At 38.7% G+C, this 18,269-nt stretch overlaps 1 long non-coding RNA gene across 1 annotated transcript in view; it reads left to right on the forward strand.

Annotated features, from left to right (window-relative positions):
* Nucleotides 1-18,269, forward strand: part of LOC121901421 — a 158,998-nt gene that overhangs the window by 39,288 nt on the left and 101,441 nt on the right. The window lies entirely within an intron of this gene.

The raw sequence follows: 18,269 nt of genomic DNA on the forward strand, positions 1-18,269 counted from the left end.
GACAGAAGTGTATGGTAAGGACTGCTTGATTAATTTCACACCATATCTATTTTTATAGTATATTTATAAGTAGTCTATGTAGCAGTGAGTACCTTAAATTGATGAAATTGCTTTTTACTGTCACTAGACATACACTGTGTGGTATAACTTTTAAAAACTCCTGCGTGAGAAGATTATGAACAGACTTTTCGACTTAATTAATCTCAGTTTCTTCCATCATTGGCCTTTCTGCTGCTTTTATGTAGCGAGTACATGTATTTACAAGTGGGACTGGGTTCATTGAAAAGACACAGAGGGGGGAACTAGGTTAGAGAGCCAAACCCCCAGAAGGACTCCACTACACTCCACTCAATAAGAAAAGCCCTAAACGGATTTCTGTGAGGGAACTGCTCAGGGAGAACTGAACAGATTGATGGATACACGTTCTGCATGCTATTGCTGGTGGAACAGCAACACCAAAAGCTTCTCATCGACAATTACAGCAGAGAGAGCAGAGAGGGAGATAAGGCCAGGGGAGACGATGCATTTCAGGAAGATATTAGGTTTGGGCAGGAGAAAAATATATCCACACAGCCTTATTCAGTCTGTTTCCAGCGCAGTGTGTCGAGAATCCTTGGCAGTATTACACAAGTATATGCAATTCAAATCCTCTCATTGTATTTCTGCAGATTCAATAGGTTTCAAGGTCACTTATAGTCACCTGTAATTGATTATTACAAGCAAGAAGCACCAGACTGATAAGCTCCTTTCACCATCTTAACGCTGAGCTTATTTGACAAAGACTGTATTCATCTTCATTGTTGACTGTCGACAAAGAAGGTGTAGCCCATTAATAGTATAAGCCCAAGCAATATGATAACCAACATCTACAATGCAATCTCAAGTCACAGATAATGGAGCACTGATATGACTGTAGAGGCATGTGTGCCTCTAAGACAACAATGCATTACACATCAACAGTTCAGTTCAGCATGGTCAATTCAGCAGTGCGGCTATATGACTCAAATGTACATTTAGCAGGTCAGACATACTGCAGAAACCGACAAACTTCTTCACTTGTATAAAAGGCAACACAAGGAAAAAGGTTGTCTAACTTCACTGCTACACTGTGCAATCTAACAACAGTGTGGGACACAATCACCGAAGGAGAATAAGCTGTAAGACGAACCACCTCACAATTCAAAGGGACATGAGGCTTCAGTGACACATCACAGGTACAATCTAATGCATATGGCCAAAAAATAACATCAGCTTCTGGGGGGCTTTGATAAGAAATCTCTCTCTCCTTTCTCCTTTCCACCACTACTGTCTCGCACGCAGCGGGAAGTGTGTGGCTTGGCACAAGTTTTGAAGTCTCACTTGGACACACGGCAAAGGAAAGGGTTGCAGGTGTTGATTAGACGTCAGCTTCACTTTGGGAGATAAGTTGCTGGGTGAACAGGCCATTCTTGATTTTCAAGGGCACAGGATGCATTTGAGTGACTGCCAAAGGTCCGCCTCCATGCTGCTGTTCACACTGAAACAACCAATAGGAGAATGAGAGTGTAGTTTTCATGTTGGCTCTTTTGAACCCAGGGAACACAGTAAAATTACTCTTTGAATCACTTTGTCTAATGCTAATGCATATAGTCTTACGTAAAGGAGGCTAAAATCAGTCATTAAATTATGTGTTAGCAAATTAAATACCTATCACCAGATTAACCCAGTTTAATCTTGCAGCTCTTTTATCAATGATACTTAAGTACAGTATGACAACAAGGTGCTCTATCACAGCACAATTTGCAATTATTACAATTAAAATCTATAAATTAATTTCAGCTAATAAGAGTCAATTTTTATATTTTTGATATTCATATATTCACCAGTGTGTATCGGGTTATATGGAATATCCAGAAAGTAATGTAATCTTTAGAACAGTAACTTGGCTGCAGGCAGTTGTACCTGGTGAAGACCAGAGAAAATCACTTGAACATGAACCCTCACATTCTACAATGTGCTGTGGGACTTGAGCCCAGTAGCATGTCATTCAGTGTGTTAAAACAATGCAGATACTGATGATGTGGTTGCTAGGCAACACTAACTGCTTGATTATTTACTGAATAAAATGAGGTATGCTTGTGTGTGTGTGTGTGTGTGTTTGTGTTTGTGTTTGTGTGTGTATGTGTGTATATTTGTATGTATATTTTTTTTACCTCTTGGGGACTTCTTCCGGTATAAACACCGACCTTGTCGGGACCAGTAGTCCTCATGGGGAACAAAGCTCAGTCCTAATGAGGCAAGATGTCATTTCTGAGGTACTGGTTAAGGTTAGGGTAAGGCATGAATTGATTATGTTTAGGATTAGGGTTTGAGTTAGGCTGTCCACAATGAATGGAAGTCAATGCAATGTCCTAACAAGGACTGTGCAAATGTATGTGTGTGTTTGTATGGGGGATAGTCTATTATTCATGGAAATAACTGTTATTTTTTATATTTTGGTAATTTTTTCTCTCTAGAGGAGAGAGGCCATGTGATAGCAGCATTCCCCTGCTTATCAACATGATGCACTGCAGGGCTGACAGAGCTCAAGGCCAGATTGAGAAGTACTTGGGCACTGAATGTGTTTGTGCATGTATCAATCTGTATGGATGAGTGTGAGTGTGTCTGTTGCTGCGTGGGTGTGTGTCCATGTATGCGTAGTTTGTTTTTTGGGCACATACTGTACATAGTTCAGTAAAAAAAAAAAAGATCTTGAAACTGCTAAACATCACCTAAATGGTGGAGAAAGTCAATCAATATGACATCATTGAAACCTTGTTTGAAACATCACCTGCTGAATACAGTTTTGTACATTGCACTCAGACTAACAGGAAGGGCCGGGGGCTTGCTGTTTTATATAATGATATTTTTAGCTGTAAATCTGTGTCTTTTGGCAATTACATGACTTTTGAATGTATAGGTCTAGTTATTAACTCTGTATCTCCTGTCGTACTTCTTCTTATTGTCTATCATCCTCCTAATTTGAGACATGGTCTGGAAGAGATCTGGAAGAATTTGGTGAGCTTTTATCTAAAATCACAATTTTAGCAGTAGTATCATATTGGGTGATTTCAATATTCACGTTGATAATAGCAACAACTCGGATACAAAACAATTCATCAGTTTATTAGAATCATTTGGTTTCAAACATGTCACTGTGTCCACCCAAACAAAGGGTCTCACACTTGACCTTGTCTTTTCCAAATGTCTTGATATTGCAAGCTGTTCTAGTTTTTTTCAATTTCCAACCATTATTGCATTTTTTTTTTGATGTAATATGCTCCTTTGAACATATGAATATTGATAGATTCATTAACAAACATTATAATAATGCAAATACAGCTAATATATATTTATTAATGAATTTTCAAAGTATACAGAAACCAACTTGCCTTCACATAATGCCATGGTGGACAATTTCTATAATGTTATGTCTCAGATCATTGATCATGTTGCTCCTGCCAAAACTATAAAGATATGTGGACTGCCAAAAGGAGACACAGTGTAAAGATGGCAAAAAGAATCTGCAGGAGACCTGAATGGAAATGGAGAATAAACAAATTACAATTTGATTTCGAGATCTATAAAAATGCACTCTACTGTTAAAAAAAAAGATATGAAATCTGCCTACATTTCTCAATTGATTAACAATCAGAATAAGAATCAGAGATACGCCTCATTCCTGTTCTCTTCAATTGGCAAACTGATTAATCCCTTCAAATCTACCCCTCATGAGTTTCTCTCTACGACCAAATGTGATGAATTTTCTGTTTTTGTTTTTTCAGGAAAAAGTCTCATATTAGAGATAATATGTTAATTTCTTGCAGCAATGCATCTGGCCCCTTGTCACCCTCACACTAATTTACTGCCATGAGCTCAATGTCTACATTCTCACCTGTTAACTCCAGAAATCTGGAGGTAGTAATTCAGTGCCTTAAGTCTTGCACCTGTTCTCTTGATTCCATCCATACTAAACTGTTCAAAACTATTTTTCATTGCTTTATAAATGACATAGTAAACGTTATTAACAGCTCACTTCAGACTGGCATTTTCCTTGCTTCTCTCACCTCTGTTGAAGGAAGACAACCTAAATCCATCTGTAAATAATGACAGACCAATATCCTTTTTCTACGCAAAATACTTGAAAAAGTTTTATACAAACAACTGGATTAAAATCTTTCAGTCTACAATATATGTGAAACAGGGTTCAGAGCAAATCATAGCACTGAAACAGCTCTCGTAAGAGTAATCAGTGACCTTAAGATCTACAGTGACTCACAGAGAACTTCCATTTTAGTACTGCTTGTTCACAGTGCTGCCTTTAATTCCAAAGCTTCATGATTCAGTCAGTTTAGCAGGTCCTATTCTTAACTGGTTTTCATCCCACTTAAAGGACAGGAGCTTTTATGTTTCAATTGGTTGTTTTAAATCTGCAGAAACAAAAATTTTTCTCTGAGGTTCCACAAGGGTCAGTCCTTGGGCCACTGTTCTTGAATTTATACATGCTCATGTTTGGTATCATCATGAAGAAATATAATGAGCCATATTTCAACGATCTAAAGCGCACGGTCTGAAGTGTCAATGGCGCAATTGCATTGAGGGTGTGTCCAAATCCACTTTTGCTATTTTAACAGCGGAAAAATGGTCGATGCGCCAGGCGCATGGTTCAAAAGGGGTTGTCCATAGTCTCCTAATTAATCATGGGTGTGTTTTAGGCGTAACATGCAATAAACCAATCACAGTGTCATCTCCCATTCCCTTTAAGAGCCAGGTGCGCTTGTACCCTGGCGGATTGCTATTATGTAGGTGCATTTGCCAAGTAGTAAGAAGGAGCGCTTCTCTGCAGAGGAAATTGATCTGCTCGTGCGCAAAGTGAAAGTGCACGATCCATAAAGAGCACACTGGCCCCTGCTGCTCCTGGACCCACCCGTGGTCAGCCACAGACCACCAGTTTAAGATCCTGTTCATTGATTTGTTGCAGATTTATCTTAGTTTGGTTTTTGAAAAGGTTAATTTTTTTAATTACAGCTTTGGTTTCTTTAAAATCGTTTTGTTCAGTCATGGAGTAACAGGTCAAATCAGCAGGGTTTTAATTGCTGAAAGTATGGACACCTGATCACTGTACTCTCAAAAATGTTAAAGAATATTTGTTAAATATTGTTCAAAAATTGAATCATTAATTTTAATCATGTAAAGAATCATCAACACAGTTATCAGGACTTGATCAGCTCTCCAAGGTGCTGATCCTGCTGCTGGCAGCAGTTAGAAGCTGTGCAGATGTATTTCCTTTCTTAGTTTAATAATTGTTTTCACCTCATTTATTTCCTCATGTCATCATGTGTTGATGAAGCAGGAAAGTTGATCTGTGTCTGATCTGTTGTTGTCCGCCTGTTTAAATACCTACATGTATTGCCACGATTTGGTCAAATAATTAAACAATTTAATCCATCATTACTGCGATCAGTTAATTCTGATAAATATTATGACTAAGCATTATGACGTGTTTTTTAAAATATGTTAATATACACAATAATAATCTTTCACATTGTAATCCTTTTATTTGTTACCTTTTGCATGTTTGTTTGCTGCTGTGCATCCTATGTGTGCAACAAGCAGAGTGTATGTTGTGCACCCGCCTGTGTAGGTGCACATTACTGTCTTTATAATGTGCCCTTAAAATAACAGTCAAACATTGCGTCATTGACTTTAGACCAGGTTTTTGTTGGTCAGTAGCGCAATCGCTCTCTGCTGCCTCAAGATAGCAATGCGCCGACAATGCGCCTGACCACACCTTACTTTTAGACCAACACGCCCATGGGCGCTCTGATGGGCGCAAGTGCCATTGCTTTTTAACAACGTGGGGGCTGGACGGGAAAATGACAACTGCGTCGGTCTTAAAATAGCAAAGAGACTTGCGCTTAGCGGGCGTAGGATAGGGCCAAATATAAATTACCATGCATATGCCGATGACACACAGTTTTACATTTCACTTTCCTCTGCTTTTCTCAGTCCTGTTAACAAACTAGTAGATTGTATTGACTGACATCCAGCTATGAGACATACAGCTATGTGGTGTCATATTTTCCTGAAGGAGCTGAGACGTACATGAAACAGAAGAGAAGAAAAGAAGCCTTTTGGCTTATGAAGAAATATAATAAAGTTACAAGAGTGTTTTTTATGATTGATTCGTGATTCACTAATTTTTATTTTATGAATAAATATGAGTAGTTTCCGTTGGCGCTGTCATTCCACAGGTAGTTTTCACGATCTGCTGTATAACAATCATGTATTATAATATTACTACATTAAAGCTGTTTCCACAACAGTCCAACTGTTTACTGTCCAGTCAGATCAGCTGACCATTCGATATAGACATTCAATCAAAGGGGTGTTGCTGTCTGGTGAAAATCTTCCACAGAGGATACACCTGTGGTTCCTCGCTCAAAGCTCCTCCTGGAGCCCCCTCTCTCCTCACGCATTCAAGGGATTGGAAGATCCTTAATGATGGTGGAGGGAGATCGGTTTCCGGGTCATGGCTGGAGGATGGAGGAGAGCGGATGCAAGGAAGCATAAGCTTAATGAAAAGCACCCATTGCTGTTGGCTTCTCCTGGCTGGCAATCAATCCAGAGATCACACATGGTCAGTAGTCTATCTATGTTCTTAACACAATCTTGGAGACCTAACTCTTCAAATAAGTTATTAGCAAGCACGGCTCGAGATCTCCTGTCGTCCTGGGGAGGATGTATCCTTAAAGTAATTTTGGGACAAATTTGGGACAAGAGAAAAAAAAAAAGGACACCACAATGGGCTTTACATAAAATGACAACACAGTTGCAACACAGTTCATTTATTCAGTTATTGCTTGCTTGCTTGCTTGCTTATTTATTCGTCACAAGGACCTGGCAATTGAAATACTTGCAGTGGAGCACCTTACATGCAGTATTATTATTAGTCCCCCCCACCCGCACCCCCTGGATATTCATAGTTGGCCCTAAAAGTCAGAGACAGGAAATGTATTTATACTTGGCATCGCTATCTCTGAAATACAGTCAGCAAGTCAGAAACCTTGGCATTATTTAGGATACTGATCTCAATTTTGAAAATCACATTACTAATATCACCAGACCAGCGTTTTATCACTTAAAAAAATATATCAAAACTCAGAGCATTCATATCTCATACTGACTCTGAGAAACTGGTTCATGCATTCATCTGGAGCAGATTACACTACTGTAACGCTCTATTTGCAGGATTACCCAGTCAGTCAGTAGGATGGCTCCAGCTCATTCAAAATGGAGCAGCCAGTCTCTTTACACATACACGAAAATTTGAACATATTACTCTGGCACTGAAATCACTTCATTTGCTCCAGGTACAATACACAATCACCTTCAAAATCCTGCTAATAGTCTATAAAGCACTTAATGATTTGGCTCCTCAGTACATTTATGACTTGCTCACTGATTATAACCCGATCAAGCCTCTCAGGTTATCAGGTAGAGGTCTTCTGGCTGTACCCAGAATTAGATCCAAGTCCGGTGAGGATTTCTTCAGTTACTGTGGCCCTGAAACAAGCTGCCTGCTAACCTGAGGTCCATCACAACTGTGTCCACATTGAAAAGCAAACTCAAAACTTTCCTATTCTCCCAGGCTTATGGTTAATTACTCTGTGTGTGTGTGTGTGTGTGTGTGTGTGTGTGTGTGTGTGTGTGTACCCATATGGTAGCACTCGTTTCTTGTACAGTTGGTTATGTGTGCAGCTACGTGATAGGGCTATGTGATTGTATTGATGTTTTGGGGCCAATTGCTGTGTGGTATTTTTAATGTATATACGGTGTGTGCTTCATTGATTCAGTTTCTGGATTTTACTCATGCTTATATTCTTATATTTATATTGTTTATGTTATCTTTGTTCATATGTTCATGCCTATATTTTTATATTTTGTTTTGCAATGTAAAGCACATTGAGCTTACTTGTAATGAAATGTGCTGTATAAATAAAATTGCCATTGCCATTAAAGTTGTTGCTGCAGTTGACCCAAACAAATTGAAAACAGACATTAACTGTTTCTCCTCCTGTACTCCTGGTAAATTAGTGCTGACAGAATCCTCATTGCGTGCCCGTTCCATTTCTGGAGGCAGCAACATTATTAGACATCGCCCATGTCCTAAGTCCCTGCAATTCAACCGGTTTAGGAAAAATGTAGGTCATCATAGAAAACCCCACCTCCAAACCCCCCTCCAACTCAAATCCAACTGACATCTTTGAGGTAAGAGAAGTCTCAGGCTGCACACTAATCCTTCCGGTCATACTGAGTTTCAAATTCAATCTCAGTTTTCTCATTACAGGTTTTGGAGATACTGAGACCCCATATTGGTCAAGAGATAGTTCACTTAATCTGATAAGTTTCTGTAGTAAGGCCTGTAGAAACCAATGATCCTCCATCCATGGGTTAGGGATATTAACAGCACTGAGCAGGTGGTGAAACTCAAGAGGGAAGACAGAAGGCTAAGGCCATACATGGTGAATCCAACCTTACTTGTTATTTATCTGGATAGCCAAGAAACATGCCCCAAATATCTGAGAGGGTCTGTTATTTGTGGAGACTGAGAAGATGAAGAAATTAACAGTATGAGTGTAAGGAAGAGGCCAACTAAAATCATGTTGCATTGATGTACCCTCAAGTGAAAATTTGTGTGAAGCAAAATATAATTTGCTAAAGCCGGCACAGACACTCACACAGCAAACTTAACCTGTGGCTTGTGCCCTGGGGACAGAAAAACTGTTTAGAAATGACAATAATATATAATAATAATATATATAATAATATAATAAAAATATACTCTCAGACAAATGGTATAAACACAAAATATACACATCTACTTATCCAAACACACATACATACACACAGTTTTTTTCTCATTATTAAAGTGCTGTCTACTGTTGTCTGTATTTCGTGTCATTCTATTGAAGTCCTGTTCTTTCTATGTACCTTCTCCTGATAATACAGAAGTCATGGATTTTTTTGAGTCCAGTGAGATAGTCTTAAATGTTTAGGGAAAGTCCCAGTAATTGTGCGTGTATGTGACAAGAATCTAATTCCATCTCGTAACAGACTAAAATCCTCCTCACTGGGGTGAGCAGTAAGATCAATACTGTTGACATGGTAGAAAATAGGTCAGGATGTGTTTGAGTCAAAGCAGCACAGGGAATCAACATATCCAGTACACTGCTGTCTTGTGAGACTCCACAGCCGTGCAACGAAATTGGCCTGAAAGTGGTGTGTTTGGACAAAACCCAAGCATAAAACAGTGACTAATAAAATGTTGACAGGCACAAACCTCTACTTGCACAACCCTGGATAATGCAATATGCCAGGCTAGTGTTAGTGATGTTTGGTAACCCACATCCTGTATCCAGTTAATATTTTTCCCAGGCAATTTACCACACACAAACACACACACACATGTAAGAGCTCAGCCACATCTGCGCACATGTAAGAGCTCAGCCACATCTGCGCACATGTAAGAGTTCAGCCACATCTGCACACAAGCACACACACACGTGGATGTACGTGCACACAAACAGTGGTGGGAAAATGACCTTTTGAAAAGTGGACTGCAGCTTTTGTTGCACAACGGTTCAGTGTTAAAAAATCAGCACTTGCTCAATTTCATTTGGTTTTGGACACATAAAAAGTCTCCAAAGTGCTTTCATTTGTTTATATTCTCTAGGACTATCAAGTTGTTGGTTATATGAAAGATTTCTCTTTCCCCCTCTCTGTTCAAGCTGTTCCAGGCTCATCTCCAGCAGGGTTCTGACCCATTTAGGCTTTTTTTATGTAAGGCGAATTTAAGGGGAGGCATGATGCACATCAGTAGGATGTTGAGCCTATGCTGACAGGCCAAATGTCTCCCAAAATAGAATGACAAGTAAAACATCTAGATTTTCAGCTGGAGTTGATTTAAGTTATGTCCCAAGCTGTAAGAAGCAGAAAGTTGTGTATCGCAGTTGGTAATTTGGCACTGTGCTACCGGGTACTAGACCTTGCCATCGACCTGTGTGGGCAGATGTGCTGCTCTGATTTGGCTGTAGGCTCACAGTGGTAATCCAGTCTGCAGGGTGGAGATTGAACATGGAAGCAGATCAGAGATCTCTCTCATGCAGATACTTGGGAAGAACATATAAAATGTGAGAGCACAGTGAAATGATTACAAATTCTGAAAAAAACCCCCAAAAAACTGTTTAGATTACACTGGCTCTGGAAAATAGATGTTGATTGCTCAGAGTGGTGATTTAGAGGTTGTGTGTATTTTAAGATTCACAAACACTTAATACATCCTAGAAGTGGTTTATAATAATTATTAATAATTAGCTATTTCTAAAATGTAGAACTGACAGAGGAATAATATGTTAATTCACAGTTTGTTACAATCCAAAACCATTTTTTAATCATTGTCAAAATATCAAGTTTATATTCTATGTAGTAACATAACTCAGTTCAATTAAAATAATTAGTCAATTGCAATTGTTTGTGTTTTAAATAATAATCTATATCACCCTGTAGAAGCAGTCAGTTGGTGACACCATTTATTATAATGACTCTCTTTCCTTCTTTCATGTATCATTAACAAACCTGTTTTCCAAATGATCACACACCTTTCACCACTACTCATCTAATATTATTTAGACGGTAAGTGGATCCTGCATAACACTGCCTTATGAAAGGTACTGTCTTCCCTGTAATTAAAGTCATAAATGTCCAAGTCCTCATACAAGAGGCTTGACCTGTTTGTGATATGCTGAGTGAAGTTAATATCATCAAAGCCGACTTATCTCTAAGAGGATGGCTTGCTGATTAAAGGTGGCTTTTAAGACAATCCTATGCTGACATTCACCTGTATTGGAGGCTAATACTGTGTTTATAAGCTACCTGACTGACAGCTGGTCTTCCTGGGCAGGGTATCCTGCTTAAATACACATACACACACACACACACACGCACACACACGGAGGTCCGTGGCTTAGACTCAGACTATGCGCACACATTGAATAGCACTCCATGGCTGCAAGCCTAGCACGCTTAAGTGCACAGCTATGGATTAGCAGTTTGCCCAGCAGTACCCCTTGATTATGCACTTTGGTGACAACCTAAGCACGACTCCATTATAATTGACCTCCTGTTAAATCAAGCAAGCTCACACTTTCCCATAATGGTGCCTGTGAATAAACCTTTAGGTTCTTTACCTGATGCATGGCCAAGTCACATGGCATTTCACTCTTCAATTACCAGACAGAAGCAGACCTCCTGCTCCTCACACTTTATTATCACTACATGCTCTTTGAGTCCCCCAAATGGCAATTATCTCACTATGTTCACAGGTGATTCAGCATGAGTTCCATTAGTCTCTTGGTAGAATGCTGTTACATTAGTTCATGGCCTCTGGTCTCTTGTTAGTTCCCAGGCCAGAATCATGACAAATTGGAGTGGACTCTGAATCAATACTCAAATAAAAAAAGAAACATCATGTAGTTTAAATAAACATTTTACTCAGGGTATAGTTCTACAATAGTGTACAATGCTCATGTGAGATATTAGATACTCAAACTATCAATTTTAATTGCATACAATATTTCTTTACCAGCAACTTTGGCAGCCTGGTTTCCATATCCCATAAATTGCTCCCCCTGACATAAGTGACCCGTGTCATTGCTTGGCCCTACAGATTGGGGATTGTCAAACCACTTACTCATATTTTTGAAGAACTGACAAAATCACCATATTTTGCCTACTTTCAGCAAAATCAATTCACTAGTGATGCCTTTTTGTTGTCCGCTTGTTGAACACTTGATGGTATCATTTATGGGGTTGTCCAATCAGGCATTCAGGCATTTCTTACGTTTCCTGTCCACTGAGGGAAGGCAGGTTTGGTCATCATTATCGATATTTTTTATGTTTGTATCTAAATGTGTTGAGACAATAACAAATGTTTTGTGTAAAATTGTAGGGGGGGGTGTTTGTCATTGATAGTACTATTGCGTTGCTATTGATGCATAGTAGTTGTTCTGCATCAGCCTGTAACAACAGTTGGCTGCTGAACAACACCTTTGTTTATGAAAGAGTTGTCGATTTAATTTACATGATCCTTTTCATGATGTCCATGTTGCGTCTTCTGTGTTTGATTTTCTGACAACATAGCTCATGAATGCAATGCTTTGTGACAGCCAACTTTCATGTGGCAGAGGTGTTATGGATTGGTCCGAGGCTGGGTCCAAGTATTTTTGTTGAAGGATGCAGGAGTGGTAGTCTGCACTTTCAACTAAGGTAACTTTTGAAAAAATTAACTAACTGTAAACTCAAACAGATCTCATGTCAGTTAATTTTCACACCATGCTAATGAAAAAATAGAGACTAATAACTGACTGGAACGTGGACAAAACATATTAACAATTTACAACTTTACTGCATTTTTCTTTATGGTTTTGGAAAGGCACAATTAATTCTGTTTCATTGCACTATATCTTTAATATCTTCTTAGGCTTCCCAACATAAACAACACTGGACAAAAATTGTATTTGGAAACATCCCTAGTCTCCATAAATCACCACATAATTCCAGTAAGTGGGAGTGATTTCCATTCATGGGAACTGGATCAGGATACAAGATTGGCAACTGCAATATTATGGCTCTAATTTAGTCTAGCGATTCATACAGGACACCTCGAGTCATTACCCATGATGCAATTTTAAATGTCATGTCATGGCATATTATAGATGCAATTAGGTTTATTATTCTCACTTTATGTTCTAAATGTACAGTATGTTATAACAGAAGTTTTACCAAAAGCCTTCATTCAGAATCGAAATCACCAGTGAGCAATCAGGTTTCCTTTGTGCGAAGTGATTACAATCACCCAGCTATTCCCCACGTAAAAATCCATGTCAAAAGAATTTAGATCTCTGGCCGTCACAGGAGGGAGGTTCCTGTGGTGTGCGTTGCTCATCTGTGTGATTGATGATAGGGCCTTGCTCTCTGTGGTCTATGACAGGGCCTCAGTGGACTAGTCCCGTAGCAACTACTCAAATGTGACAAGCAGACCAAGCTGGCAGACCCTGGCCAAGGTGAGAGCAGGACAGATGCGAAGCCGCTCTCCAGAGTATCTGCCACAAAGTAGAACCAAACAAACTGCTTAAGGATTCACTTTAGATTCCCCTTCCATCTTGCAGGCATGGTCCGCTTTCCGCTCCTCCAACAGGTCTTTTTCATTTATGTTTTGACACTAGTGTTCTTCACGCTCCCTTGCTGCACTGAGCCCCAGGTCGTCAAGGTTAATCAGTCTGGTTGGTTGTATATGCCAGGATGCATCTGTAATCTCATGGAATTGACCATATATCACACCGAGAATGTTTGGGAAAGCAGGAGCGCAGCCTCTCTCAATAACCCAGACCGGACTTGTAATGCGTTTGGACAGACAGCGCTCTCCTGTGATTTGCTGTCAAACTTTACAACAATGGAGCGGGGTGCGGGGTGGAACTCACGTGAGTCACCTGAGGGGATGGCAATGCTCACACCACCAGTCAAGCAGGCCCAGCTCCTCCTCTTCACGCCTGAACGGCATCCTAAACATGTCTGCGCTGACCTTGTGAGCAGCCATTAAACACCTGGAGGAATTCTCCCCATCTAATTACATTTACTACTGCCAGCCCTTCAGTGGAAACAGAGACTGTTCCCCATAGTGGCATTTAAAAAGTGAACGGTGTCATGTTGAGTTCATTATTAATTATGAATTCTGTGATAAATTGTAGTCAAAGCACAGTTTTTGGATAATTCACAAGCACAATTTGAGTCTCTCAGTGTTGAGAGAACATACATGTACAAAATAACAATGACATGAATCGTGTGCACATAATAATGTAATAATGAACACATTTAATTCAACCAATGTAATATACAAATTATAAATACTCTGAATAGTGGCTCACCTAATTTTTATTTTCATTAATGATTAATCTTCTGAGGCCGTTTTCCTCTTTACCTACTGATCACATACAGTAGGTAAAAAAAAAAAAGAATGTGTGGGATAAGGTGTTTATATGTCTTTGTGTCCCAGCTAATATGTCCATTTTCCAGCTATCAATTTTCGAATTCTAAAAGCTGAAATCATCCTATCTTTCACAGATGGGTTGTGGTATTCATATGTACCGAATCAAACACGAAATAATGTTTCAAAATTGATGTCCATCTAACCACACTCAATACGTGTCTCTTTGATTACACAATTAAAACAGAAGACCTTGTTCATCCGGAGCCATGCTGAAAAATCTGTGGTGGGTCTGACAGTGGTGGAGCAATTCCGAATAGGCCTCATGGTTGACTGAACGAAAGGCGTTGGTAATAGCACTTCATTGTAGATAGACAGGATGCTGAGTAGAGTGAGGTGGATGGGAAGGATGGTGGTATTTTGATATCATTCAAACGCTCAGTCATGACTTTTCAAAGCAATTACTATACTGTCATTGTTGAAAATGGGATGTCAAATTCAGATCACTAAAAAGAATTCAATTACACCTGGACCTGACAGGAATGACAATACCTTCTATTGTTAACATATAGTTTGACCGATGCGTTTCACAACACAGTCATATGCAATTTGTTTAGGTGGACGAAATTTCTGCAGAATGTGAGGGTTATGTTCCTATATCACAGAATACCACAAACTGGACATAATCGATTTAATGTCAACTTCCAATGTTAGTATTAAGAATAGGCAAAGTAAACCACTCTGGATGTGGTCTGGATTACGTTTGGGCAACTAAAACTTTGTTTAAAAATTAACTGTAAACCAGTTTTTGACTTGATAAATTATGTGTACAGTCACTTAATTACACTATTGGTTGATCCTTGTCACATTGTGTTCATTACAACCAAATTTTATAGACTTTTCTAGAGGTTTTAACATCTATATTGGTATAGATGTGTTCATATAGGTTTGGGTTTAAATATATTTTTTGAATTTGTGATGGGCATGTGTTGAAGCTAAAACAGAGTGTTAAGTTGATCTTTAAAGTTAGAAATTCATTTTAGATTAAAGTAAGATTTTGGTCATGTTTATACAAGACAAATGTTACTAAACATTGAAATGAAAGTTAAATATTTCTTTGCATGAATTGAACCTCTTTTCAGAGTTTCAGTTATGTAAAATACCGGGGGCGGTAGGATAAAAGCACCCTCTGTATACTGTAATGTTATCTAATGCAGCAGCCCTGAAATAAGTACTGCTTTTGTAAAGCATATAATGCTTAGTGTGTATTGAGTTACAGAGTAGTTGATTCAACTCAGGAATCATTTAAGCTATTGTGTAGTTTGTGGTGATGTTCTATTAGATTGCATTACATTGTAATATTTTCCCTGCATTCACCATCTATCCACCGCTCTTATCTCTCTACATTTACTTTTCGTGGCCCTGTGTCAAACTGCTGATTTCATGTAATTTTGTAAGACCTGGGAGGTACTTGAAGGTTTAGAAGCAGTATTTGAGAGCAACAAGTGATGAGATAGATTTGATTTCAGGAATGTGTTATTTGTAATCACATCAGCTATAAAGCTCCACTAGGCAAGAGCAACAGGAGAAAGTGGCCAGGCTTGTCAACTTGTAGAGTTTATGCTAATTTTACAATATGCTTTAAGACTTGGGTTCTTTTGGCAAACAAAAACCCCAATAATGGGATAATCCATTTGATCACCCCTTATTCAGAGCATGCAGGTCAAAAGCCTGCCCTGAATTATGCTCAGCTGCTGCATCAACCCAACCGGGAGCCCTTAAACAAGTATGCCTGATGTTTCAGTACTTTCTGGCAGAGGAGCCTGACAGCATGAAAAGGCCATTTGTGTTAAATAATCAGAAGGTCTGAGGTAGCATGTTGTGATGAACAAAAATCTATTCCTTACTGGCCAAAATTGATCAGAGTGTTTCACCTTTTTTTTTTTTTTTTAAATTTTCAATCTGGGTGTGTTACATTTGTACACAATGTAGACTGATACCTGAAGGGGATGAATTTGTTTAAACATTGTTCAACATAAAACTACACAAGGGGAATAATGTTCTCAGCAATGACAAAATTACATAGGTAAGTGCATAGGTAAGAACCAATTTCATATCTAAAAGACACTGCTTAGTTGCTGGAATTACTTTACACAACCATTAAATTAAAAAATGTTCCTTAATTTGTGTTGTACTGTACTGAAAATGGGTGTCAGGCTTAGGATCTAAGGGAGTATGAGAAACTCATGAATGAGAGTGACCTCATGAAAAATAGAAACAAGCAAACAACATGTCAGGTTGGCGCTCAAATGAATATTTAAATTTGTAAAATGAACTCCAAACTTTCTCAACTCAAGCTGAAAAAGTCGGCCCGCTTTATGTGTGATCACATTACAAAATGACAGAAGGGACAAAACTCATAACAACTCCCTCAGTCTCAACACTGCTTAAATACAAGCAGTCAGCCTTTCAAGCTCTGAACTGTATACTTCACAAACACAGAATGCTGCAAGTCTTTATCTGAAACACAGGTAAGCTTAAAGGTCAACATGATGACCCATTAACATCACTCTTCGACTGTGCTAGTAGGAATGTATGTTTTCTGTGATGACGTCATTCAGTGAATAAAAATAGCCAGAGATGGAAGAATTACTTCAGTCCTTATGTGAAATGCAATATTAGTACAGCAATGGAAGATGGAAAATGTAGCATAGCAGTAAAGTACAAAGGACTCCTAAAGTCAGTGAACAAACTCAGGAACATCAAATATGCCGCCATATCTAGCTAAACTTAGCCAACAGAACAGTTTGAGAAAGCAATTTTCCATTCAGTATACAGTACATTGTCACTTTCATTATCAATAGCAATAGTGCTGTAAAAAGCAATTCCTTTCCTGTTTTATTTTTGCGTTGTGCCTGAACACTGTCTCCTATGTCAGCTATGGAAACACCTGTCCTTTTGAATCAAACAAAATCAGGAAAATCAAGGATAAAATTGTTTCCTTTGTGAACATAGCTTCAACTTATCAGAGGTATTTTAATGTCGTAGATTGTCATGTTAGTCCATTTAGTGTTGGGCAGTTTAAACTAAAAAAGTAGTTCTTGAATTTTACAAAGTAATTTTGTGTTTTCATGCGAAACCTGGTACTGCAAAGTAACAATGTTAAAAATGGACATATACATATAGTGGTAATCGAAAACATGAAAAGTACAATATCCCTCTAAAATAAATTGGATATATTGTCTAAATCTCACAAATTGTATTGGGACCCTTGACAGTAAACATGAAAAACATGACTAGGCTATAGTGCAAACCTTAATGCCACAGTATACATTACACACTATAAATATGTTGCCGATGCCAACCCACCCACCCACTCTATATGTACCTTAAGAGACACATTATAGTTTTCTGAATTATTACATGGAAATCCAGAACTATAAACGTCTACCAAATGTTTCATACAGTAGTGCCATGACTGTACGTAAAATGTACATATGTAAGATACCAGTAGGGACACAATGAACAAGAGAGTATCCACAACAGAATAAACACAACAATACCATAATGTGACCATGTTAAAACTACAAAGGGCAAAATTGGAGGAAAATGTGATACGTGGCTTATGACAGTGAATTTGTCCTACAGTCAGAATGACTCATGTGATTTGGAGTTATTCACCCTCTAAGGAGACTACCAAAGGGGATATGACCAATTCACTTGCAATTTGGAGTTACTGATGCATTGATGTAAAACAGTATTTTCCCTGAAGATAGGCCTTCATCATACCTCAGTCTCTACAGAAAATGAATATGAGTAATGAGGATGGATGAGGAGCCATGCCCTTACTAGCTTTTTTCTTATGACTATTGTTTCTATTAGTGTATGCACGATAACTTGTCACTCTAGTTTTAAAGACAATTACTGAAACAGCAGAGCACATCCTTTACTTTGAGTGGACTAGATGCTGGTGAACACTGTTTATTTTTTTCCACTGGTTTCTCAGACTGTTCATGCTTCTGATTATTGTCAAATTGTGGTTTGTTGTGCTTGGTTCCTGATAGGTCTAGGAAGACAATACAAGCTTCTCCAGTTTTGTGGATGTAAACAGTTCACTGGTTGACATGAACCAAACCCTGTGGGATGTACATTCAGCTTCCACAGGCTGTGTTTTCTGCCAGTTCTATTACTTTATCGCATTTCAGCT

The sequence above is a fragment of the Thunnus maccoyii genome, chromosome 8, assembly GCF_910596095.1.
Source record: "Thunnus maccoyii chromosome 8, fThuMac1.1, whole genome shotgun sequence".
NCBI classification, from domain to species: Eukaryota; Metazoa; Chordata; class Actinopteri; order Scombriformes; family Scombridae; genus Thunnus; species Thunnus maccoyii.